This window comes from Dreissena polymorpha, chromosome 6, assembly GCF_020536995.1.
Source record: "Dreissena polymorpha isolate Duluth1 chromosome 6, UMN_Dpol_1.0, whole genome shotgun sequence".
NCBI lineage: Eukaryota > Metazoa > Mollusca > Bivalvia > Myida > Dreissenidae > Dreissena > Dreissena polymorpha.
This window is the reverse complement of record NC_068360.1, coordinates 265,794-293,137: the sequence shown is the minus strand read 5'-3', so window position 1 is coordinate 293,137 and position 27,344 is coordinate 265,794. Positions and strand designations below refer to the sequence as shown.

General features: G+C 35.8%; 1 long non-coding RNA gene across 1 annotated transcript; it reads right to left on the bottom strand.

The window, feature by feature from the left end:
• Window positions 1-292: 292 nt before the first annotated feature.
• On the bottom strand, window positions 293-11,139 carry LOC127834557 (uncharacterized). Its single transcript, XR_008027991.1, has 2 exons — window positions 10,840-11,139; window positions 293-434 (listed from the first exon to the last, which is right to left on the bottom strand). It is a non-coding gene; the product is annotated as an uncharacterized LOC127834557 (long non-coding RNA).
• Between the last annotated feature and the right edge of the window lie 16,205 nt (window positions 11,140-27,344).

Below are 27,344 nucleotides of genomic sequence, written 5' to 3'. Positions count from 1 at the left end.
TTGACCTACATATCATCTAGACACAACTTGTAACCAAATTAGGTGAAGATCAGATGAAAACTACTTCAATTAGAGAGCGGACACCATGCTAAATGCTTGAAATGCACTAAGTAACCTCGTGACCTAGTTTTTGACCCGGCATGACCCATATTTAAACCTGACCTACATATCATATAGACACAACTTTTGACCAAATTTGGTGAAGATCGGGTGAAAACTACATCATTTAGAGAGCGGACACCATGAAATCCTTGAAATGCACTAAGTGACCCCATGACCTAGTTTTTGACCCGGCATGACCCATATTCCAACTTGGCCTAGATATTGTCTAGACTCAACTTCTGAGCAAGTTTGGTGAAGATCGGATGAAAACTATTTGAATTAGAGTCCGGACAAAGTGGCGCCGTTGAAAATGCACTAATTGACCCTATGACCTAGTTTTTGACCCGGCATGACCCATATTCGAACTTGGCCTATATATCAACTAGATGCAGCTGCTGACCAAGTTTGGTGAAGATCGGATGAATACAATTTGAAATAGAGTCCGGACAAAGTGGCCCCTTTGAAAATGCACTTATTGACCCTATGACCTAGTTTTTGACCCGGCATGACCCATATTCGAACTTGGCCTAGATATCAACTAGATGCAACTGCTGACCAAGTTTGGTGAAGATCGGATGAATACAATTTGAATTAGAGTCCGGACAAAGTGATGCCTTCCGCCCGCCGCCCGCCGCCCGCCCGCCCGCCAAGGGGTTTTCACATAATACGTCCCGTATTTTATACGGGCGTATAAAAACTGTAAAGAAGCAAATGAAAACACTTAACAATTCTTGGAAATGCATAGAACATTGTACTTGTATTAAGGACATATTGGAGAAATTTTCTTTATTTTTTGTTTCTTGGCTTTCCTGAAAAATTAAAACTTAACATTTGCAGCAGTTAAATTGAAGGAAATGATGATGCAACAGCCATGAACCAATACATAGACCATCATTCGTTCACAGCAACAATTTTGATCTTATAATTCCACCAGTCATATCCTCTATTCAAGGTTTTATTCATAGAAATTCCAGACCAATAAAGAAGTTATTTATGGTGCAAGCCAATGCAGGGACACAATTATATCAACGGTAGGGACTTTCATCGGACACTGAGTGTGATGAAACTCCTAATTAATTCTGAAATATTGATCACGCGCCATGAGGCTTTTCACAGCTCGGCTGATGAAGACACAATAATAGATGCCATGCGAGTATATGTATCGGTTGATAAAGTAATTGACCTAGAAGCAGGAAATATTGATTAAAATAAAATATAACAGACCTAACACACAGATATATTTTATAATGTACATGAACAAATACCATTTGTACTTGAAATACTGATCATTCATACACATCAGTCTCTAATTAAATGAGCATTGCTCTGGTAAAATGGGGCTTAATGCATGTGCGTACAGTGTCGTCCCAGACTAGCCTGTGCACAGGCTGATTAAGGGTGACACTTTCCACCTAAACTGGATTTGAGATAAGAAGAGACCTCCTATAAACAAGGGCTGTTTGTAAAACATGCATGCCCCCCATACAGGCTCTCAGTTGTAGTGACAGCCATTGTGTGAATATGTTTTTGGTCACAGTGACCTTGACCTTTGACCTAGTGACCTGAAAATCAATAGGGGTCATCCTTGAGTCATGATCAATGTACCTATGAAGTTTCATGATCCTAGCCATAAGCGTTCTTGAGTTATCATCCGGAAACCATTTTACTATTTCGGGTCACCGTGACCTTGACCTTTGACCTAGTGACCTGAAAATCAATAGGGGTCATCTGTCAGTCATGATCAATGAACCTATGAAGTTTCATGATCCTAGCCATAAGTGTTCTTGAGTTATCATCCGGAAACCATTTTACTATTTCGGGTCACCGTGACCTTGACCTTTGACCTAGTGACCTGAAAATCAATAGGGGTCATCTGCGAGTCATGATCAATGTACCCTAAAGTTTTATGATCCTAGGCATAAGCGTTCTTCAGTTATCATCCGGAAACCATTTTACTATTTCGGGTCACCGTGACCTTGACCTTTGACCTAGTGACCTGAAAATCAATAGGGGTCATCTGCAAGTCATGATCAATCTACCTATCAAGTTTCATGATCCTAGGCATAAGCGTTCTTCAGTTATCATCCGGAAACCATTTTACTATCTGCGAGTCATGATCAATCTACCTATCAAGTTTCATGATCCTAGGCATAAGCGTTCTTGAGTTATCATCCGGAAACCATTTAACTATTTCAGGTCACCGTGACCTTGACCTTTGACCTAATGACCTGAAAATCAATAAGGGTCATCTGCGAGTCATGATCAATCTACCTATCAAGTTTCATGATCCTAGGCCTAAGTGTTCTTGAGTTATCATCCGGAAACCATTTTACTATTTCAGGTCACTGTGACCTTGACCTTTGACCTCATAATCAATAGGGGTCATCTGCGAGTCATGATCAATGTACCTTTGAAGTTTCATGATCCTAGGCCCAAGCATTCTTGAGTTATCATCTGACAACCACCTGGTGGACGGACCAACAGACCGACAGACCGACCGACATAAGCAAAGCAATATATACCCTTTTCTTCGAAGGGGGGCATAATGAATATAGCATATAACCAGAAAGAGTTGTCCCAGACTAGCCTATGCTGACTGAACAGGCTAGTCCCAGAAGACACTTTAAGCACATGCACACTTTCATGGAGACTTAACACAGCCTTTTCTAAGTTTTAAAACGACAAAATAAAACAAACACAACAAATCTTCAGACTTCAAGAAGCAAATAAATCCCATAAATTTTCCCATTGGGTGTGCCATGTGTATTGAAACTTTATCATGTAAGAAAGCATGAATAAAACTGCACAACATCATTTTATCAATTTCACAACCTTGTACCAAAGTATGATATATTGTTAACCAGTCTTTTCCCTTGCCAAATTGATAATGTTTGCACCCTATTCCCTGTCAGAGATGAAAGATGTGTTTGGCTTTTTCAGAAAAGTAAACAAATGAGCTGTGCTCTGTGGAAAGGGGGTTTAATGCATGTGTGTAAAATGTTGTCCCAGATTAGCCTGTGCAGTAGGCTAATCAGGGACGACACTTTCCGCCTTAAGTGGATTTTTGCTAAGGCAAGACTCTCTGTAAACGAAAAATATCATAAAAGCTGAAATTGTCGTCTCTGATTAGCCTTGTAGATTGCACATGATAATCTGGGACGACACATTACGCACATGCAATTAACCCCCTTTTCACAGAGCACTGCCCAAATAGAAAATACAAGCCCATCCAGACATACAACTGATTTACTCAGGTAATGTTACCTAACTCGAACCAATATACATCATGGACTATCCCATCTGTTAAAACCACTATCAATTCAGATCTACATCCATTTGTTTGTAATAAGACATGTACACACACATAAAATACAAAGCCATAAATTTGGGGGTTATGTTGCCATTTTATTGCAATTTGATTTCTTATTGCTAAGATATTTTTTGAAGAATGCTATGGGTAAAAATAAACATAATATTTAACAAGGGCTGTTTGTAAAACATGCATGCCCCCCATATGGGCTGTCAGTTGTAGTGGCAGCCATTGTGTGAATGCATTTTTTTGTCACTGTGACCTTTGACCTGGTGACCTGAAAATCAATAGGGGTCATCTGCCAGACATGATCAATGTACCTATGAAGTTTCATGATCCAAGGCCTTATTATTCTTGAGTTATCATCAGGAAACCATTTTACTGTTTCGAGTCACTGCGAACTTGACCTTGTGACCTGAAAATTAATAGGGGGTCATCTGCCAGTCATGATAAATGTACCTATGAAGTTTCATGATCCTAGCCCTAAGCATTCTTGAGTTATCCGGAAACCATTTTACTATTTCGAGTCACTGTGACCTTGACCTTTGACCTAGTGACCTGAAAATCAATAGGGGTCATCTGCCAGTCATTATCAATGTACCTATGAAGTTTCATGATCCTAGGCGTAAGCATTCTTGAGTTATCATCCGGAAACCATTTGACTGTTTAAAGTCACTGTGACCTTGACCTTTGACCTGAAAATCAATAGGGGTCATCTGCCAGTCGTGATCAAAGTTTATGATCCTAGGCCTAAGCGTTCTTGAGTTATCATACGGAAACCATCTGGTGAACGGACCGTCCATCGGACCGATCGACATGTGCAAAACAATATACCCCCTCTTCTTTGAAGGGGGGCATAACAACCAGAGTAATAACGAAGCATAATCTGCTAATCTGTGTTGACAGCATTACTTGAGGTTAATATTCACTGAAGCATGAAAGTGTTGCAGATAATTGTCGATAAGAGCAATAAAGCAGCGCACTTGTGGGTCCCCACTCGCTTATTGGCATCATTGTTGTTTTGACAATATTTGCAATTCTCAGCGCAATCGGTACCCTTGTAGTAACAATTGAGTAATAAGGTCCTCAAAATACACGTGTGAAAACCATTATGCCTCTTTTAACTGAAATTGCAATTTGGCACTTATTGACATATGTGATAAATCTGCAAACTGTTAATATGACGAGGTCACGTATAAGAGAACAATCGTTGATATACAGTTTAAATACCATGCTTGATTTAAAAAGTACAAATGACATTCGGAAATGACCGATTTCCGATTAAAAATGTATAAATAATCGTTGGTACTTCATGGTTCAATGGACCAACGAAATTCACGAAAATTCGTACCACACGAAATTTAATGGTTTTACAATATTTAGGGTTTTCAACAGATAATGCACACAAGAACGTCATGCCAAAAGTGTAGATACAAGATAACGTATTGAAAACAATAACAAACAAGAGCACCGCCTTGCGGGTGCAGACCGCTCATCTATTTTCTTTTTAAAGGTGAAGGGACTCTCATTTTCAATCACAAAGGAGGAAGGGGTGGAGTGAAGAGGGGTGTATAGTGTGGGGGTGTGGACATTTATTACATAATCTTCCAAAAATGCGAAAAAAAAACGCAAAAAAAATTAAAAAATCAGGGGGGGGGGGGGGGGGGGGGGGGGGGGGGGGGGGGGGGGGGGGGGGGGGGGGGGGGGGGGGGGGGGGGGGGTGGGGGTGGGGGCGATGGTTGGACGGTATTTCAAACATAAAATAATAAAAATAAATATTTGTGTTTTTAACCGTTTCAAAAAAATTGGGGGGGGGGGGGGGTGGGGGGGGGGGGGGGGGGGGGTTATAGTGTGAGAGTGGTAATTTTTAGATGATCTTAAAAAAATAAAAATTAGGGGGGGGATTCGGGTGGGGGGAGGGGGGGTGGGGGGATTCTTGGGTGCGATGGTTGGACGGTATTTCAATTATAAAATAATAAAAATAAATATTTGTGTTTTTTAACCGTTTCAAAAAAAAATGGGAGGGTGGGTTGGGGGGGGGGTATAGTGTGAGGGTGTGGTGGTCATTTGTGAGATAATCTTAAAAAAAAAAAAAAAAATTAGGGGGGCGGGAGGGGGGGAGGGCACGGGGGATGGTTTGGGTGGAGTCTATTGTGGTATGTCAGGTAAGAGTAGTTTTGTCAAAGTATCAATCAAATCTAATCATAAATAAAGAAGTTATGGCAATTTTAGCAAAATTTAATAATTTGACCTTGAGAGTCAAGGTCATTCAAAGGTCAAGGTAAAATTCAACTTGCCAGGTACAGTAACCTCATGATAGCATGAAAGTATTTGAAGTTTGAAAGCAATAGCCTTGATACTTAAGAAGTAAAGTGGATCGAAAACACAAAATTTAACCATATATTCAAAGTTACTAAGTCAAAAAAGGGCCATAATTCCGTAAAAATGACAACCAGAGTTATGCAACTTGTCCCTTTACTGTACCCTTATGATAGTTTGTGAGTGTTTCAAGTATGAAAGCAATATCTATGATACTTTAGAGGTAAAGTGGACCAAATCACAAAACTTAACCAAATTTTCAATTTTCTAAGTATAAAGGGCCCATAATTCCGTCCAAATGCCAGTCAGAGTTACATAACTTTGCCTGCACTGTCCCCTTATGATAGTTAATAAGTGTTGCAAGTATGAAAGCAATAGCTTTGATACTGTAGGAATAAAGTGGACCTTAATACAAAACTTAACCAAATTTTCAATTTTCTAAGTATAAAAAGGGCACATAATTCTGTCAAAATGCCAGTCAGAGTTACATAACTTTGTCTGCACAGTCCCTTTATGATAGTTAGTAAGTGTTGCAAGTATGAAAGCAATAGCTTTGATACTTAAGGAATAAAATGGACCTAAACACAAAACTTAACCAAAATTTTCAATTTTTTAAGTATAAAAAGGGCACATAATTCTGTCAAAATGCACGTCAAAGTTATCTAACTTTGCCTGCCCCGTCCCCTCATGATAGTTAGTAAGTGTACCAAGTTTGAATGCAATAGCATTGATACTTTCTGAGAAAAGTGGACCTAAACGCAAAACTTAACCAAAATTTTCAATTTTCTAAGTATAAAAAGGGCACATAATTCTGTCAAAATGCACGCCAGAGTTATCTAACTTTGCCTGCCCAGTTCCCTCATGATAGTAAGTAAGTGTACCAAGTTTGAATGCAATAGCATTGATACTTTCTGAGAAAAGTGGACCTAAATGCAAAACTTAACCAGACGCCGACGCCGAAGCCGACGCCAAGGTGATGACAACAGCTCATAATTTTTTTTCAAAAAAAAGAAGAGCTAAAAATAAATGTAATTTATAACTGGCAATGTAACTTGGTCATTGTAAACAACACCGTTCATGTTTCAACAGCTCAAATAGCCTCTTAGATGCCCTCCTAAATGGTTTCGATCACATGATCCGTTATGGCTACAATTGATCTGTTAATGCATGAATTCTGAGGCGAAAAAACGTATCACAAATACATTTTGCCTGCGCTTAAAAATAAGACTATTCACTGAAACAGTAAGCAAAGGCAATACTTAATCAAACTCCGTTTGAAACTGGTGTAAAGGAAGTCTCAAAACATTGCTTTTCACCATAACAACTTTATTACGCTACTGATCCCGTAATGGTAACTTGACTATAGTTTCTTGTTGAGTTGTGGGTTATTTAGAGTCGTGGTCATAGAGATCACGTGAAATTATGTGATGGCACGTTCCCACATTATGCAGTCTTTACAGAAAAGTTTTGACCTGGTCACCATCGTTTTGCCGATCAAAAATGTGATAAAACAGGTCTATATTGTAATTCATAGCTCTTATTAAATATTTCCTCTTTTATAAGTTGTTCATATACCGTACATTCGCGGCCATAAGTCTACCTCGGCCATAAGTCGAGGGGTATAATGTGGCTAGAAAAACTTGGTTTTTTGCCTTGACTCTGCCATAAGTCGGGGGGTAAATATCCTCAATATCTCAGACATGTGTAAGTGACGTTTTAGTCAAGGTTCTGAGGGCTTTTGCACTAGCAGTTGACTTTTTTTGGGATATAATAATAAGAAGAATATATTTAAAACGAAACGTTCAACGTTTCAATTATTTATTATCACGAAAAATATATTTTATTGTTCAAAATCATAATAACATATCATTGATTATTTCGAACTTAATATATATTTCACAAATCAAAATTAGTTTCCCATTTAACGTAAAAACTTTTAGCGTTTATATTATGAGCAGATATTTTTGTATTGAAATGTTAGTGCTATTGATGTGAAAATTCATTAAAGTCTTGAACGCAGAAATTCATTATATGGTCAAAATAATTGTAACTTGCTCTCAAATAATCAAAAACACTTTCGCCATTATGCATGAAACACGTGAATTTACCAACACTTGCATCGCTCGCTATTCGACTGTTATATACATATTCGTAAATCACGGGATACCCGAGGAATATTTTCTGCATTCTGGAAAAAACGTCCTATCTAATAATACTAAGCAGCTAATCGAAAGTAATTGTGTATTTAATATGTCCAATTACACTTTTTCATAATCCAGGGTGAGTGCGTAATATTATTATAATCAAACAATGAATGAAATCTTCACTCAGATAAGATCTATTTATTTAAGAAACGATTATGCATAAATTGTGGGACAGTTGTGAATAAATCAACGAAACCACACCTTCATCCAATCAAAAAATATACCATGTGAAGTTGAACAATAGCGATCGGTTAAAGGCGTATCCAACGATAGAGTAATTATTTTTGATTGGTCAGAAGTAGTTTGTAGCAGAACCGTTGTGCATATCATTAACGGATAACTATTTTAGGCGTGACGCAATAAAGACAAATGATCTCAGGTCGGGCTACCGTAACCTCGTGAAGAGGCCAGTGGGACCTGTAAATAAACTCTGAAACACACACAGACAAATGATCAAAAGGATGCTAACACTACACTTTACACTTTGATCTTAGTCAAAAGGCCGAGAAGCGATAATTGGTGGCATAAAGACACCTGCACCTGTTGACAGTTTGTATTTACACGGATTAACTTTAAATGGGTACAAGTGTCAGCAGTCGATTTTCTATTGTTCTTAGCAGACAACGGACGATGTATCAATAGACAAATTGCTATGTTTAAATTTCGCCACTTTACCGTACGTCACAAATGTTTAATATTTTCGAAGTTATTTTTACATGTTTTTAATTGGACTTATTACTAAGATTAATGAATTAAAAACCAATGTAAACATGCAGTATTGTGATATCGGCGGACATTTAAGTAAAAGACGAGTCGGCCTTACCGTAAACAGTCATCATTCTTTCGCTACGGAGATTTATTACTTTAAGCAAGAAATATCTTTAAACAAGAGTGCCAAACTGTCACAAGATACGCCCGTTCGAAGGTTTTGGACACCATGCTCAATGCTTGACATGCACTAAGTGACCTCGAGACCTAGTTATTGACCCGGCATGACCCATATTTAAACTTGACCTAGATATCATTTAGATGTAACATCTGACTAAATTTGGTGAAGATCAGATGAAAACTACTTCAATTAGAGAGCGGACACCATGCTAAATGCTTGAAATGCACTATGTGACCATGTGACCTCGTTTTTTCCCTGTCATGACCCATATTCCTACTTGACCTACATATCATCTAGACAAAAATTCTGACCAAATTAGGTAAAGATCAGATTAAAACTACTTCAATTAGAGAGCGGACACCACGCTAAATGCTTGAAATGAACTAAGTAACCTCGTGACCTAGTTTTTGACCCGGCATGACCCATATTTGAACTTGACCTACATATCATCTTGACACAACTTCTGACTAAATTTGGTGAAGATCGGGTGAAAACTACTTCAATTAAAGAGCGGACACCATGCTTAATCCTAAAATGCACTAAGTGATCCTGTGACCTAGTTTTTGACCCGGCATGACCCATATTCGAACTTGACCTAGATATTGTCTAGACCCAACTTCTGAGCAAGTTTGGTGAAGATCGGATGAAAACTATTTGAATTAGAGAACGGACACTGCTGTGGATGCCGCCCGCCGCCGCCCGCCAATGGTGAAACTAAAATACGTCCCGTTTTTAAAAACGGGCGTATAAAACGGAGTCTTCCTTGCCTCAAAATTAACCAGCATACCAATGTCCATAATTGTAGGTCCAAGTGTCCACTAGATATACCGCAAAACAAATTTCATGTAACATGACCAGGTGACCTTCACCTTTGACCTGTTGGCACTAAAATTAATAAACATCTTTCTTTTCTCACAAGTAACCATCATTTCAATTTTCCTGATCAAAAATCAAAGCATAATTCTCTAGATATAATGTGACCAACCACACAACAGAGCAACCAACCATTGGACTAACAGGCTCACAGCAATATAATCTGCTTCTTCAAAGGATGGCTTAAATATTTTCTTCCGAAAATGCTTGATTCATTGTCATAAACATACACTGTGATATCATATAAGTTTTACTATTATAATCAATTATTTTGGTTTCTTTTAATCTTAAATGCATACAACTTCATTTAATAACTCTCCAAGCATTTGTAAATTATTATCTACATTTTGATCTCATCAAATTGCTGGATTTCATCCATAAAGTAAACCAGTGCCAACTTGTTACAAAATATATCTGTTTAAAGGTCTGGAACTGCAAAAGATGTATTATAAATAATTGCACAGAAAGTAATGAAATAAACTTTTAAAAAAAGATGTCAATGCTATAAAACCAGATCTTCAACCTTAAACATGATAATGTAATTTAAATTTATTAAAATATTTTTTTGCAATCTCAAGTTTGGTCTCCAGGAAAGTTGCTTACACACAAATGTTTTGCATAATACTGGCAGTGTAGGTCAAGCCCACAAGTTCTTCCAGAACATAAAATAATTATTTGGTCATGGAAAGAAAAAAAACTGTCTCAATAGCTAGAAAGTTTGGTGCAAGTAAATGAGTTAAGAGAGCTGAAACGGCAAATTGTGCAATTGTTTTTTGAAAGAGCAGTAACTGTAAAAAGCCTGGCATGAGTTATCATACTTAGCCATCATTTTATGACAACACACATTTTCAACAAGTTTGGTGAAGATTTAATGAAAAATGTATGAGTAACTAGATGCAACTACTGACCAAGTTTGGTGAAGATAAGATTTATACAATTTGAATTAGAGTCCGGACAAAGTAAAATGCACTAATTGACCCTTTGACCTAGTTTTTGACCCAGCATGACCCATATTCGGACTTGACCTAGATATCAACTAGATGCAACTACTGACCAAGTTTGGTGAAGATCGGATGAATACAATTTGAATTAGAGTCCGGACAAAGTGGCGCCGTTGAAAATGCACTAATTGACCCTATGACCTAGTTTTTGACCCGGCATGACCCATATTCGAACTTGGCCTATATATCAACTAGATGCAACTGCTGACCAAGTTTGGTGAAGATCGGATGAATACAATTTGAAATAGAGTCCGGACAAAGTGGCCCCTTTGAAAATGCACTTATTGACCCTATGACCTAGTTTTTGACCCGGCATGACCCATATTCGAACTTGGCCTAGATATCAACTAGATGCAACTGCTGACCAAGTTTGGTGAAGATCGGATGAATACAATTTGAATTAGAGTCCGGACAAAGTGATGCCTTCCGCCCGCCGCCCGCCCGCCACCCGCCCGCCAAGGGGTTTCACATAATACGTCCCGTATTTTATACGGGCGTATAAAAAGATATACGGCGTTGATTGTGGTCGATGTTTATGAACGATCAAAAGTTATCTCTATGAGATAAAAAGTAGCGGATGCCTTTTTTCTGCGCAGTTGTTAGCTACATCATAAGCAAATCAATTACGGGGTGTTGCGCCAGATTTCGTGGCTTATTTTGCTTTATGTGATATTATTACTCAGATATCTATATTTACAGAATAGAAAAACACAAGAAACATGAAAATAAACGAGTGCATATAGGTCAGCCGGCAATACTCGAATCTTATTTAATCGCATAATTATAGTATAGCGAATTATTGTGGTCATGCTTAATAAACTGGTCTAAATGGATAAATATTTCTAATTAATTTTATCAAAATTGGTCCTTATCATGCAAATTTTGAAACCATATTAAAAATCGATGATTGACATACCACAATAATATCGCCGAATATCTTTATTTAGTATCTTTCTGATCAAAACAGACTTCAAGTGCACAAAGTTTACGAGACGGCGTTTATATAAAGATTTCTGCAACTGACCGCAAACTGACCTTGATACCTTGCGGATTGGAATGCAATGCATTACAGTCACTACGTTATTGTCAGTAAGACACAATGATCGCAACCCCTTTTGCGAACTCCGGTGATGAACTGTATATAAACTCTGACTTTCACAAAATGACCGCGTATTGACCCGAAATCTCGCGGGTTGAAATGCAATGCAAGTAAGTACTAAATATGACAACATAGCCTTTAGTTAAACGCTTTTGCGCTGGTAATTCTCTGAAAATAAAAGGTGAACGCACAAACTGTATTTATGTCGAAAATTGATTGACTGTTCTATCTATTGGGCCTTTTCATTAGAGATAAAATTGTTTCATGCAGTAAAACAGTGTTACAAAGACGCAGATATGTTTCCAATGTTCTGGTGTTATACTCAAATCAGCCAATGGAATAAATGAAGTGCATTCATTCGTAGCTAGCCGCGGGAAATTTTATTTGAGTATTATTGGACACTTACAAAGGTCAAGTCAGGGTGAAAAGCTGGCTTATTCAGCTTACGCCGAAAAAATGGCACAGAAATATGTTTTTTTAAATTTTTATTTAGTACCTCATCCATAAGTCGAGTTGACTTTTAAAGTCAATTTTGGGAGCGTTTTTAGGTCGACTTATGGCCGCAAATTTACGGTACTGTATAAGTGATATAAAACTAACCTTGTTACACATAAAATAAATTCTCTTGATTAATGTAATTGTTTGATTTAATTGTTGTTATTGTTCACATCAGGGACCTATGGTATAGGTCCCCAGGAATTTCAATAGACACAGAATCCTGCGTTTTGACGCGAGCAAATTAACAAGGGCTGTTTGTAAAACATGCATGCCCCCCATATGAGCTCTCCGTTGTAGTGACAGCCATTGTGTGAATATGTTTTTTGTCACTGTGAACTTGACCTTTGACCTAGTGACCTGAAAATTAATAGGGGTCATCTGCGAGTCATGATCAATGTACCTATGAATTTTCATGATCCTAGCCATAAGCATTCTTGAGTTATCATCCGGAAACCATTTTACTATTTCGGATCACCGTGATCTTGACCTTTGACCTAGTGACCTCAAAATCAATAGGGGTCATCTGCGAGTCATGATCAATCTACCTATCAAGTTTCATGATCCTAGGAATAAGTGTTCTTGAGTTATCATCCGGAAACCATTTTACTATTTCGGGTCACCTTGAACTTGACCTTTGACCTAGTGACCTTAAAATAGATAGGGGTCATCTGCGAGTCATGATCAATGTACCTATGAAGTTTCATGATCCTAGGCATAAGCGTTCTTGAGTTATCATCCGGAAACCATTTTACTATTTTGGGTCACCATGACCTTGACCTTTGACCTAGTGACCTCACAATCAATAGGGGTCATCTGTGAGTCATGATCAATGTACCTATGAAGTTTCATGATCCTAGGCATAAGCGTTCTTGAGTTATCGCCCGGAAACCATTTTACTATTTCGGGTCACTGTGACCTTGACCTTTGACCTAGTGAGATCAAAATCAATAGGGGTCATCTGCGAGTCATGATCAATCTACCTATCATGTTTCATGATCCTAGGAATAAGTGTTCTTGAGTTATCATCCGGAAACCATTTTACTATTTCGGGTCACTGTGACCTTGACCTTTGACCTAGTGACCTGATAATCAATAGGGGTCATCTGCGAGTCATGATCAATCTACCTATCAAGATTCATGATCCTAGGCCTAAGCGTTCTTGAGTTATCATCAGGAAACCATTTTACTATTTCGGGTCACCATGACCTTGACCTTTGACCTAGTGACCTGAAAATCAATAGGGGTCATCTGCGAGTCATGATCAATGTACCTATGAAGTTTCATGATCCTAGGCCCAAGTGTTCTTGAGTTATCATCCGGAAACCACCTGGTGGACAGACCGACTGACAGACCGACCGACATGTGCAAAGCAATATACCCCCTCTTCTTTGAAGGGGGGGGGCAGAATAATGACTCGTTTTTGACGCAACCCTTTTTCCTCATTTTGATGCACAGAAAATTTTACCCGTGCGTCAGTCAGTTAACATCTCGAGTTCCATGGTAAAAAATCCCGCTGTGCTCCTATTTTAAATTAATATTTCAGTATTTGAAACTCGGTCTATAATCGAGGGAATACCCCGAGCGTTGTTTATTTTATCTCATCTCATCCAAGTCTGCAAAAGTTATTAAAGAAAAAACAAAATTGATCAAAGGTCTATTAATTACGTAGATCCACTAGTAAGTCCAGGGAGTTTTGTCAGTTTGTTAATCCATCGATAATTACGAGTAACACCCATCTTATGGAATTACAGTTCATTTTTTATACTAACAAGTCATTATACTACACATAAACATTGAGAAAACACATTTCCTCGATTAAATATAAACTATCTGAGTATAATTAAACTGCTACATCATGACCTTCGACATTGTAAATGGCGGACGTAACATTCAACCCGTGTTCAATTCAAAGCTGGCGATTCAAATTGCAAGTAATGGTGATTCAATAATGGAGAAAGAATTAACTGGATTTAACAAATATTTGATAAGGTTTGTTAAACCAGATAAAAACAAGAACAATTTGGATTATTAAAGTAAAACTACTACAGGTAAGGCATTCTTAAGTGTACATATTTTGGACATGTATAGTATTCAGATAAACAGTAAGAAATATACTAAATGTTCCATGCATTTTGATTGTGTTTTGTTAGAAAAGCTATCATTGGGATGATGATAATATAATGACGATAAATATGTGATGAAAAGGTGCTACCGGTTCACATCTTAAATTACTTAAATGTGTTAAAAGACTTAAATGTGTTATAAGGAAGTAGATTTTAATGTACCAATTCATTAAAATATGTTGTGTTATGTATCATGGTATTGTTATTTAATAAAGCAGTATAAATTTTAAAGATATTGTGTTACTCTTAGAGCATACTGTTATCTAAAATAACTGAATAATACAGACACAAACACAATTAACGGCCTATGAAATTGACCCCAGCATTTTTAAATTTGACTCCTCAAAATTTTAATCCAGGGGTCATTGACTTCTGGTTTTTAAAATCTATTGAAATCCCTGGGTCCCTGTTCACACCAATGTTGACACTCTTTGTTGCAGCATTTTTATCCCGGTGTTTTATTGCGTCTTTGTTCATCACAACCCGATTATCTCGTTATGATCGGATACTGCGTTGACAATTACAAAGAAAACAAGGTGTCATAAACCCAGGGACGAATACTTGTTGGGTCCCTGCATAAACCACATGTTGCAGCCTAGTGTCTGGTAATTAAACACAATATATGATACCCCCATGTCATCCCCCTTGGCATATTAAGCAGTCATTTTAGCCAAATTTTAAAGCCATAATACTGAACATTAGCTACAATAAAATATTTTAACATTAAAAAATGAAGACATTATCCGAAATGGATTCACAGGAACTAGTGTATATATATTTAATCACAATAAAACAGTGTTTAATAACTTTAAATAAATTTAAAATATTGTGCAATTTAACTGCTACTATTTGAGGTATGAAACGGGTAACGGCAAATGTAAACTCTGCTATATTACATGTATAGATTTCAAGTACGTTAATTATTGCAGTGTACGAAACACAATCATGAAAACAAGCAATCACAATTGGGTAAACAATATTTGCGTTAAATAAATTAAATATATAGATTTATAGATTATTAAACGCTAGATTTTTTCACTCCTTATCATTAGTAAAGAGATTTCAATATACATGCAAAGACAGTTCAATTTGCATAATATGCAGAGTTCTTTTCCGTATGTATGCTAAAATTTATCAATATTGTCATTCAATGTAAACGAAACAAAAACCCATTAAATGGAAAAGAAAATGAGAGAATTTAACAATTGTTTTGTATTCCGCTTTTTTAGGGCTTTGTTTTACAATTAATTAAATGCATCTCTTATGTTCGATCCCTGATAAACAACAAAAATATCCACACCACTTATAATTGTGATCAAATAAATATATGTTTCATTATTTTTTAAACATCATTTATAAGTCTTACTATAAGAAAGAATAAGGCTTATTTAGTTGTTAAATGTTTTGTGGGATTTTCAGTCTTTAGTCTTCCGATCACGTTCTCTGATGAATAATACCGCTGCTTTATAAAAACTGAATATAAAAATTCATTAGAAAAAAATACATTAGTAACAAATAGGTAAGTACAAACCTTTTCGTATATATGTTCTGTTCATTTACATCGTTGACAAAAACATTTTCTAACAAGATCTCTGTTCTCGTTTACAATCAATACACTTGATAATCATCGCATGACGTCACACAATGGAGGTAATTAAAAACCGGCAATAAGTGAATAACTGAAAGGGTCAATTGGTAATTATGCGTTTATGGTAACTTAACTGTACTTTGAACCAATTTAAGCAATAATGTTTTTGATCTAATCAACATAAAATTATTTACCACTGTATAATATGTAAACTCAAGCTTTAGAATCAGTACCGCTCATTTTTCGGCGTACAGGGGTGTCAATTGTCCCAAATTTGAAATCCGGAAAATTAAGCCGAGAGTCTGAGGACGTAGGATAAAGGGAAGAGAGGGCCTACCCCCCCCACCCCCCTGAGCCCTAGCTTCTAGCTTATTGTTCTTTTTTTATAGTCTTTCTAGGTGCAATTTCTGGTGAGTACAATGCGAAATATTATAAACCAAACCATCCGTAACACCGCATGTGTATTTGTATTCTAAACAAATGATATTAAGAACTTCAAAATAAAATTAAAATCGACAAACCATACTGTATCCGAAAACGACTGTCCGAAAACATGTCCCGATACATCATTTGCAAATAAAATAAAATATGCATATCGTTTGACTGCAGAAAATGTAAACCAGTAACCTAGCAAATACGCAGTCAATATATAATTTGATTAACATATTGTTTATGATATTGCAGTGGCTGTGCTTTACTTTGTCAGTTACTGCTCATCATGTCAGTGCCAGCCGCTTACCAATCAGAAATAAATAAAATCGGTACCAAGCGCAAATGTCCGGAATGCCGACGATGCTATAACAATATTCGTTCTGAAATGATCCCGCACTAAAAGAATTTTGTCCCTACCCCCACCCCCCTTAAACAAACTCATCGGATTTACATTCACCTCAAAATCAACCCTGGACGGCTCAAATCCGGATTTCCGGAATAATCCGGAAAATTGACACCCCTGGCGTAGCTGTAACCTGTTTAATGTCACTTTTGACCTTAGATGACCTTTATTCATGATATGTCTGAAATGAATAAACCCGAATTGTGCATTGGCTAATAATACAAAAATCACCGTAAACATTGGTAGTCTGGTTCCCAGACTAAAACATTGGATGCATACAGTATCGTTTGAACTGAAATATAAATATATTGTAAATTACATGTAAATTACAATAAATTAAAAACTGTCATGATACAAAACATCCTCTAAACATTACATCGAAACATTTCTCCTTAGTTTACGAAGCAGTATAGCATTAATCACGTCTGTAAATTTAAAAGAATCTATTGTTTACATGCCGTAGCGGCCACACTAAACACTACAAAAACAGGCTAGATTGCATTTTACCGGTACGCAGTTGTTTACCACTATTGACAAAGCGGGTGTTTGGGGGCAGTAGCTCGCGATACTAGTTGCAATAATCCAACTCCCAGCTATTGACCCTCTAGGTCGCTGGGAGTTGCAACTGCTTACGGCATTTTCCATGTCAAGTCCCCTGCCGAGAATCCGGGCGGCAGTTAAATCCTAAAAAGTAGCCACATAAATTTTTTTCTGGCATAAATAAACACAAATAGATCGTAAATATATCCATTATGAGCAAATAAAAACAACTTACATGATATGTAATGCTCGCATAATATTGATATTAATCCAAAGTTTCAAACACGTCAACGGTTCTTTTAAATGTATCTGTTTTTGCAATGGACAAAGCCAAGTATTCTGAGTAATTCCGAATTCGAAAATAAGCTATAGACCATCTCCAGAATCCTGGGCGAGATCAATCTCGTGTCTAATCTACCAATCGTAATATATGGACTATCTCCGGAACATCCGTAAGATAGATCGAATCGTCAATTCAAAACTTCGGCTTTCGGTTTGATAACGGGTTTTGTATAAAGTTTTTGTTTCAAGTATTTCTCCACAAATCACTCGCAAATTGATATCGGCAATAACAGGTATTGTGTTTGTGACGATGTATTAGGTTGATTAAACTCGATTTTATAGACATACCCGGTACTTGAGACATATTTTTTTTACATTAAAAAATGGGTTACAAGGAAGAACTCTGAGCTGTACGTATGTACTTATAAAAGCTCAGAGCATTCAAGAAGAACTACCCGCGATACTAAGGAAATATATAGGTGTTGAAACTATATCTGTCTTTGATTTATTGTAATCCATATTTGCATTTATTAGTGTAAATATGTTTCTTTGTACTTTGTTTTGTTTATTTTTAATATAAAGTTCTGTTTTTCTGCAATAACTTTATATCAATATGATGCTTGCAATATTGAGTCTTTTATGTTTACATTCTACTAACATCTGTACACATTATATTTATAACACATTATCTTTTATTTCATTCCAACAATATGTTCATAGTTTTTCAGTGGCGAATATGTTTTCTTTTTCTATTTAAACAAATGTATTACTCGTTCAATTATGAAAACCTAGTCATTACAATTGACAATACAACATACAATTTCATAGCTAAAGAAACTTTAGCGTAAAGTTTATATCGTATTGACAGACCTGTACGCTGAAGCTAACCCCGTATCGAAAGTCAACCAGAGTCGTAACATATTTATGTCATGCTATAAATCAAAGAAAGCTCATTTTCTTGAATACATTTCTACATATATTGGTGAATGAATATAAATTACTGCATCGAGGAATATTTTAATGTTCAAATGTTTCAAATGCATCATACAATAGATGAAAATAACTCTCATCAGTCTGAAATTCACAATTTTGATGCCATTGTCGCTTTGTCGCGTGACGAGTTTTCATTTGGATACTTTCGGATAAACCTTGACATTTTATGCTGAAATTGTAAACAATACTTTCGTTTTCTGAAATCTATTATTTGTGATTAACAACTTATGTCTGGTGGATTATAAGACTGATTTCATTGTGAATCAGGTAGTTTTATATAATATTTACTTTGACATTGTATTGACACTACAATTTGTTAACAAAATAAGCCAGAATAATTAAAATACCGGAAATGTCATTCTGAATTTGAAAACACCTGAGCACATGGTTTGTTACAAAAAATGGAAATGACGTCATATGACCGTGAAATCTTGGGAGATTCGCATTTCAAGAAAGTCTGTCAGATCGCCGTTTTTCTCGATATGTAAGAGCAGAATAGATACATTTTAAATGTTTAAGATAGTATTTTGTGAAAGAATATATCAGTTAAATGAGAAAAATGTCAATCTTTCCAATCAAGTGGTTGATTTGGGCCAACAACTGCATTTAAAAGCTGTTTTGGACCGGTCTTTGTTAACTGTCAACTTTTCGGGAATTTCTGGTTGACTTTCCTAATGGGGTTGGTCCATAACTATAAAGGCGCGCCAGTCAAAAACCATAAAAAGCGACATTTAAAGTTATGCCTTATGGAAGCCAGAACTAACAATTTCACCTCTTCTTGTTCTTCATTACCAGGGTTTTTTTTTACTAAGAAAGTGACGCCGATAATCGGCGTCTTCCCCTACCAGAATTTTTCCCCTAAAACTACCATTTCCCCTCCAAAAATATAATTTTTCACCAAAATATAATATTTTACCCTCAAAGAAATGTTTTTTTCTTTCTTTTGGGAAGTCGACACTTATCCTATTTGTACCATGTACAACTATCTCGCTCTCTCTCTCTCCCGACGAACACTCAAATCTGGGAATCCCAGTGATTCTATATATAGCTCTTAAATTACGTCATGGAAACCGGGCAACTAATCGTATAAATCATGTGACTATTTTACTGGATTCCGGTCTTGCGCGAGAAGGGTGATTCGTCAATTAATTACCGGAAACCAGTCGAGTTTTCATCTGGGTTATGTGAAAGCCAAGATGGGTATAAACGTTAAAACAGAAAAAAAGTCTCACAATTGGCGTTCATACACGAACAAAATAAAACGTTCGGACTCGGAAAATATTAATTGCGTTGACGCATTTTTTAAGAATGAATCATCAAAAACCGTTGAAACCCAGCAGGATTCGGAGGTACATGTAATCAACATCGATTAATACTGTTAGGCAGTTCAGTCACGTGACGTCGTTGTTGTGAAATCGATTATGCGTTATAGTGTACTTTCCCGCGGCGCGCTATTTTAGGCACACGCCGGGGACACCCATACTATTTAAAAAGCTCTCCGCATATAAGACATAAATAAATCTGATTATTGACCAATGAGAACGATAGAGGATATTCACCGCTTCAAGACGATTGTTTGGCTGACCTTGTCGGATTAAAAATAGAAAAGTTATAAAGTAAACAAAAATAAACTGCAAGCAAACTTCCCGAAGTTGTAAGTTTTATTGAGTGGCCATGGTCTAGATCGATAGAGGCACCCCTGTCCTAATTGTTTTCATGCTTAGATTATTCATTTGCATTGAATTATGCTCCGGAGCGAGATTTATCTTGACCCTGTAATCTGCGATAGTTGTGACAAAAAAAATCAAAATGGCGTCCTCTGCCGACTCGCAAAATATTTTGATAAGTTATTGCCGATATGAAGCTGAAAGATATTGCTTCGACAACAATGCTCTGTGCAATCATTAAAAAAGGAAATATAATGTTTTTACAAACATATTTTTTTAGCAGCATGCATGTATTTATCCCAGATCGACCGATCACAGTTTTGTCAGCACGTAAAAATGATGGGTGGGGTAATTTTTAATCATGACAGCGCATTCAACTTGTCACAATGAGCCATACCACGCCAGTTTGTTAAGATTAATATTATGTTTTCACAAAATACATACTATTATGCAATATAGAGGGCCAAGACTTGTGATGTTTTTATTTTAAGGTAAATAAAAGCTGTCCTAAGTCAACATGTAGTTGTCAAGTACAACAAATGGCAAGAAGTTAATATCCTAACATCAAGTTTATTTCGGGTAATTATTTTTTGCATGCGGCTACATATTTGCAGAGTTCAGATAATAAAGTTTGTGCCAATTTGTGAGTGTTAATCACTGTTATGTAAGAAAGCAGTAACAGTGTTTTTGTTGTTTTCTTAAATTTTCTGGATAGGTTTAATACCATTCAATTTTTCCAGTTGTTTATAAAGATGTCATTCAATTTATAACGAAAAATTAAATTATAACAACATTTAACAGCAAAACTTGCAATTAAATAACAAAATCCAAATGTCCTGAAAAACAATGTCGGTGTAAAATAATCATGTGTAAATCGTATTTCAAATTTCGGAGGTAAGCCCTTTCGGAAACTTCTCTCAAAAAATTTAATGACACGCTACAACAACAAAAAGAAACGCTGATCTGTTTCAGAATTATTTAGAGTTGTGTTCGTTGTTTTCGTGTTTTTTTTATCGGCGATTTTCTTGTTACTGATGGGTAAACAATTCTGGATATTGGTGAGTATTGTTATTTGTTTTTGTTATTTGTTTAACATTTATTTTAAAATATCTTATTTTAGCATATTAAATACATGACTTTCTCAAGCAAAACAAATATCATGTGTTACATATCCTGTTGAACTGGTTTATGAATGCAAAATTATGATGTTAATAGCAACATTTTCCTGTACTACAGTACAAGTATGATTATACATGTAAAAGAATGTGTTAATTGTAAACAAAAAATACTGAATGTATTCAAAAAAATAGAAAGAAAAAACATGAAAACAATGAAATACCATTGATATAAAAAAATATAAAGAGAAAAAAGCGAGAAAAATATAATGAGACAAAGATTAAAAAAAATATTATTGTGATTTGATATATTGTAATTTTTATCTTTGAAAAATATTGTACAGAATACTGACATTGTGATTTTGGGATATTGTTGAAAGTTGAATGTGTGTGTAAACTGTCTGTTTTAATGAGTGTTATGGGTACAATGTCATTTTGAATAGTATACTTGAAAACCTTTTAAAATTTCCTTTTATTTGATATGTCACATGGCTATATTCAAACAAGATCATGATTCACGTAAAATCCAAGATGGCCGCCATTTAAAAAAGGCGGCCATCTTCCCTATTCAGACTTTTTTTGCTTAAAACTTTGAATTTCATTAAACATTACTTAAAAAATTCAAATCTTGTTCATCCATCATTGTTTAAAGGAAAAAAATTGATTTGATTGCACAAATAGCGTCTTTTTTACCAAAATTCTTTCGTTGGTGGCCATTTTGGCGGCCATCTTGGACGCCATTTTGTTTTTTTTAAATTTTAGGGTAAATGAACTGATGCGGCCGAACTCGACAAACATTTTGGTATATAACTTTTTAATATTTAGATAGGTTTTTATGTAAAATATGGACAAATACAGCATAAACTATGTGTGTTTTTGTCTATGTTGGTGCCATAATGGAAGCATATGTGTTAATGAAGAAAAGGTTTTTTTTGTCACCAAAATATGCGTACCCTCAACGTACTTAAAATCCCATAACTCGGAGAGTTGTTGGTCGATTTTCATAATTTTTGTACTGTTGTGCTAGTTTAGAAGGGTTATGGAGGTTTCGGTAAATGACAAGTTCGGTAAATTGATTTATAGAGTAAAAGCCGTGGAGGTTTCGGTAAATTGATTTTATAGAGGAGGTATACCTACAACGAGGTGTTAATGACACCTATTATCGGCTTACAATAACATTAGGGGCATTTAGTTGCAAACTGTGGATTAATTTTGATGTACATTAATTGAGTTGTTTGGCACTAATTAAATTATCTGTTTAAATGTACGATGTTTGCAAAGTGTTATTATTCATTATCCAGGCTTGCAACCTATTAATATTCTAATCGATGGAGGTAAATTATATATTAAGGTCATGATCGTTTTGTAATTTATATATGTTTTTAAACAATTAGTTGATAAAAACCTTAATTAAAGAGTATTAGTTAAAAAAAATAATAATAATGTGGCTCTTACAAGAGGTGGCCTCCACAGGATGGCATAGACGCATCGACGCACGAGCGTGTTCAGCCAACCTTGGTCTTTACAAGTTGGCCAACCTTCTCAGAGAGGAATCTGAGACAGTTGATCTACATATACGGCTGGTGAGCCAGCACCTTCTCACGAAGATCAGACGGAAGAAGTATGTTACGATACACGGCAGACTACATCAAGCATGGGATGACTACGAAGAGGAGAAGCTGACAACCACTGAACTTCTGAGGATCATCAGCCACATCAATGCCCTTGGACCATCCACAGCGGTCCACCACATGCTCGACGACGACGAGTCTTGAACGATGAACGACTAATATGGTTGAAATGTAACATTAAATTGAACAGTGTCGTACATGTATCTCATTTGTATTCGAAAATCTGAATGATAATAATGTGTCTTATTAATATTGTAGTGCGTCAAAAATGTATCTAATTAATATGTGATTACTCCCTCATTTTTTTTTAAATGACATGAAATATTCAAATATATATATTGTATCCAAGGTTTAGTTGTTGCTTATTTATAATAGATGGTAAAGAAAACGGATTACAAAGTAAATCAGTTATTATTTTTTTATTGATCATTGTTTAGGCAAAAAATGATATCAGTTATTTTGGCCGTAAAACCCATTGTTCAAGTACAGTAGCCAGGTGCCTGTGTATTAATTTGATAATATAATGATCATCACGGCAGCTTGCTATTACACAGTGTATTAATTCGGCTGACGTTGTGTTAGATGTCATTTTTATCAGTTTTCAATTATGTGTATCTCTTCGCTTAACTCAACGTTCAATGACACGCGCACTTAACATAATTATAAAACATAACGCGTATCATTATATTACTTTTTATTAATTAAGTACACGTATTAAATTTTATATATTGTTTTTTCTTGTGTTTTTCTCAACCAGAAAGAAATAATGAAACATATAAATAAATATAAAATTCAACATGAAATCATTTTTATTAAATCATAAGAAATAATGATTTATGGCGGAATAATAGCATTAAACTTAATTGAAGAGCTTACATTGATTCCGCCATAAATCATTATTTCTTATTACTTTTATGTTACTATTATGTTATTTAAATAAAAGCACCAATTTAAAAAACAAACAACAGTATTGCGTTATTTAAATCGTAAAATTAACTAGAAATTTCCTAACAGAATTCGTTTTTCAGAGGTAGCTCATTCATTTCCCTTAATTCTTTACCTTAGGCATAGCATTAATTACTCAACTCAAAAGTAATCCACAGTTTGCAAATAAATGCCCCCAATGTTATTGTAAGCCGATAATAGGTGTCATTAACACCTCGTTGTAGGTATACTTCTTCTATAAAATCAATTTACCGAAACCTCCACGGCTTTTACTCTATAAATCAATTTACCAAACTTGTCATTTACCGAAACCTCCAGCACCCGTTTAGAATAGCTCTACATGAAAATTACAGTCTTAAATACATATAAATGAAATATCCTTACCCCCCTGAACTCCCTAATACTGTCGGATTATTGTGAAAGTGAAAGTAGACAATCGGCAGCTGCCGCACCTTTCCCTTCCAACACTGTAGCAGATCTAGATCGTCAACCCATTCATCATGAAATTGAAATCACAATATTGAAATCGTTGCCCAGCCCCAGTTGAAAAAAATTCCCATTATTAGATCTACCCCTGCAACTTTATTTAGGACTTTGACTTTAATATCATACTTGTTCATGTGTTTAAGAACAAAAAGGTCAGAGACATGTCTCTTTTTCTAAAAAAAAACCTTTAGTCTGTAGGCGAGTTATAGACATTGAAATGAACAGTTTTTATTTTTTCCCCAAATATGTCTTTTTCGCGCTCGATTTTCCCCTTTTACCCAGCGTCCAGCGTCTTCCCCTTTTTCTAAAAAAAAACCCTGATTACAGTAAGTATATCATCTTATTATCACTCACTACCTTTATTAAAATACATGGTCGCTCCATTCCATTTCCTTTCACTGGTCGCAAACATTACAACATCAACGCCGTATATCTTTTTAAAGATATTAAATTGTTCTGTTTCTCTTTCCAAAACGTCCGCCATTTAGGTATATTTCATTCCCACAAAATGACAGACATGAAGAGAAAAGTAAAACTGGTTATTACAACAACCGATTAAAAGGTTGAACACCACTTACATTATTAAACCATATTGACACTGTTAATAAGCATCAATCTCCACTCAGAGTTGTCGTTCCTTGCTCTCAGATGTTGAGTGATTCTATTTTTGGCGTTAAATAATATGATTATAGGTGCTACCTAATTTACGGACAAAAGCTTTTTTGATAACCATGTATTTTTAATAAATATATGAACATTATTGTGTTTAAGATATTATAATTGTTTCAATAATAAAGTAATGCGTCCAAAAAATTCAATCTTCAAACAAGTAACCTGTTCTTTAAGATCTAGCATCTTATAATTTTGTGTGTTTTCTTGCCGCAGGAATTTAAAGCTGGTTCAGTGGCTGCGGTATAGTTGATATGTCTGCTTACTGGCTAAGTCACTGGGAGGTCTCTGTAATTATCCCTGAAGTAGGAGCATTCTTTAGATTGCCCTTATGACACTAAGTACTGGTCCTACCCAGGAAACAGTTTGTTTCATCAAATGTGTCAATTAAACTTAACAGCTTGCAAATGCAGTTGATTTTAGCATACACTGATTTAACATAATCAAAATTATGTGATTTGTCATTACCGGTAATCAATTTTGATTGACTGTCATCAATTTACAATATTATTTACGTATATGAAATTACAAAGTGATGTTATCTTTTGAAAAACTGTGGAATCAATGAAGTAACATTGTATTACCTTTTACAAAATTAAAATACTTGTTTTGTTCTAGCCCATAAAACATGTATTATTGAACATCAAGTAATAACCAATTAATTAATTACACAATAGAAAGGAAATCATATTAATGGCATTATGCATTAACTAAACAAGCTATTTGCTACTGTTTAGAATTACACTATCTAACTAAAAAATGATCACAACATGTACTTAGTGCTTTTACATACTTGTGGTAAGTTTTGTATTACTAGTTTGACATTTATTGGCAGACACTTGTCCATATATAGACTAAATTTGCATGGGAACCTTCATATTTCTTCAGCATAATTGCCTTCAAATTGTTCATTTAACAACACCATAATGCCATAGCTGATTTTTTTTATAGATAGACAGATATAGACTTTTCAAAGTTCTATAAAAGTTCACACATGTTCCATCCAAGTAAACCAACAGAATCAATAAATAAGATCACCACAGCTAATAACTGTGTGTATAGCTTCGAAACTTTGATAGTTCAGGAATCCCTCCTTTGTTGATTTCTGGATACCAAAACTGTCAGTTTTGCTCGATAGAATGGCTTGAGTGATGCCCAGCTCTTGCCTTGGCAGAACAGTTTCTAAAAACGGAAAACCAACAAATATCTTAAAATTTGATAAATGATGCACAATAATTATATGGGAAATCCAGTATTATTACATGCGACATAGTCTGATTTCAGCTGTGCACCAACTTTATACAGGACATCTGGTATTTTGGACATTTGACTAATATGCTATACTCAATGAAACATGGTCCTTTGTCCGACACGCACCATGACTATACAGGAAATCCAGTAATTTGACAAATTCCCAACATGTTATAGTCACTGTCAGCCGTGCACCATCATTATACGGGACATCAAGTATTTGTAGGTATTTGGATATAATGACCAACATGTTATACTCAATGTTTCATGGTCACTGTCAGCCGCGCACAATCTTTATACTGGTCATCCAGTATTTGGACAAGTGCATTACATGTTATATTCAATGTTACATAGTCCCTTGTGAGCATCGCACCATCTTTATACCAGACATCCAGTATTTGGACATGTACCTACAATGGTATACTCTATGGTATATACAGTAGTCACTGTCAGCCGCGCACCATCTTTATAGGCTACATCCAGTATTTGGATATATACCTACAATGGTATACTCTATGGTATATACAGTGGTCACTGTCAGCCGCGCACCATCTTTATAGGCTACATCTGGTATTTGGAAATGTACCTACAATGGTATACTCCATGTTATATAGTCACTGTCGGCCGCGCACCATCTTTATAGGCTACATCTGGTATTTGGACATGTACCTACAATGGTATACTCTATGGTATATACAGTAGTCACTGTCAGCCGCGCACCATCTTTATAGGCTACATCTGGTATTTGGATATGTACCTACAATGGAATACTCTATGGTATATACAGTAGTCACTGTCAGCCGCGCACCATCTTTATAGGCTACATCCGGTATTTGGATATGTACCTACAATGGTATGCTCCATGTTATATAGTCACGGTCAGCCGCGCACCATCTTTATACGGGACATCTGGTATTTGGATAT